The following is a 967-nucleotide window of genomic DNA, read 5'->3' as shown; positions in this document are numbered from 1 at the left end:
GTGCTGCTCCGGGTGATTGAACGAAGACACCCATGATTTTTTACCCAAGCCGCATAGATGTTATGGCATGGAGATTTTGTTGATGTTAGGTTAAGTCTATTAGCTAACCCAAGATGATAGAATTATAAAATCTTCATTTGGCTATCCCTCACTCCCATAAGTAGGGCTGTGCAAGGCTGTTTATTTAGTTCATTTGGATGGTTGATTTAACGGATTTACAGATTGATTTTTGATCCAACATCTAAAAAAAATGATTTGAACAATGTTCGCCCAAAATTGAACCAAACAAAACGAAATTTTAGTTCAAATTTTCTTAGCTTAGATTTAAGTCTAACATGGTGCTATGCAAAATGTAATAACTAAGGTGGTGAGTTGAGGCGAGAAGTTAGTTTTTGAGTTTATATTTTGGGGGTTTGACTCAAATGGAAATACCATAATAGTGTTTGGCTATTTATGAACCAAATTTTGGTTTTTGATTAAACCATTTTTTTAATTTAAAACCGAACAGGTAACCATAATCCAAATATTCCTTGCTCTCAATCCAAAAACTTAACAAATTTTTAATTAATTGAATAAAATCAACCTAATAGATTCAATTTGGTTTGATTTTTCAGCTCTAACCTGCTAATGCAGATGACTCTCATTTTGTCTTATGAAAACTTCCAAACCTCTTGGCTTGAATACCTGTTTAAGTGACCTTTTTATTCGAGAGTTCCTTTGGCGTGTAAGAAGGGCATTTGACTATAGGGCCTTGCGTTTGTAGAAAATTTTGAACAAACCTGAAAACTCTCAGTTAAGTTCTATCTAAATCAATCTTTCGCTCAAAATTGCAACTGTACTGCAGTTTAATATTTTCTGAGGTTCAATAGCCTTTTATGAATCCGCACTATTACAACCAAAACAAGTTGCATGATATCATTTGTGCCCTTTGAACTAGATATCCATGATATATTAAATAAATGACACT

At 33.3% G+C, this 967-nt stretch overlaps 1 protein-coding gene across 1 annotated transcript in view; it reads left to right on the top strand.

Moving 5' to 3' along the window:
- Positions 1 to 967, top strand: part of LOC110020538 (pre-mRNA-splicing factor ATP-dependent RNA helicase DEAH1-like) — a 149,260-nt gene that overhangs the window by 148,061 nt on the left and 232 nt on the right. The gene's annotated exons all lie outside the window — the stretch shown is intronic.

This window comes from Phalaenopsis equestris, unplaced genomic scaffold, assembly GCF_001263595.1.
Source record: "Phalaenopsis equestris unplaced genomic scaffold, ASM126359v1 Scaffold000099, whole genome shotgun sequence".
NCBI classification, from domain to species: domain Eukaryota; kingdom Viridiplantae; phylum Streptophyta; class Magnoliopsida; order Asparagales; family Orchidaceae; genus Phalaenopsis; species Phalaenopsis equestris.
Note: the sequence above shows the minus strand (reverse complement) of the source record. Positions and strands in the feature narration are given on the sequence as shown.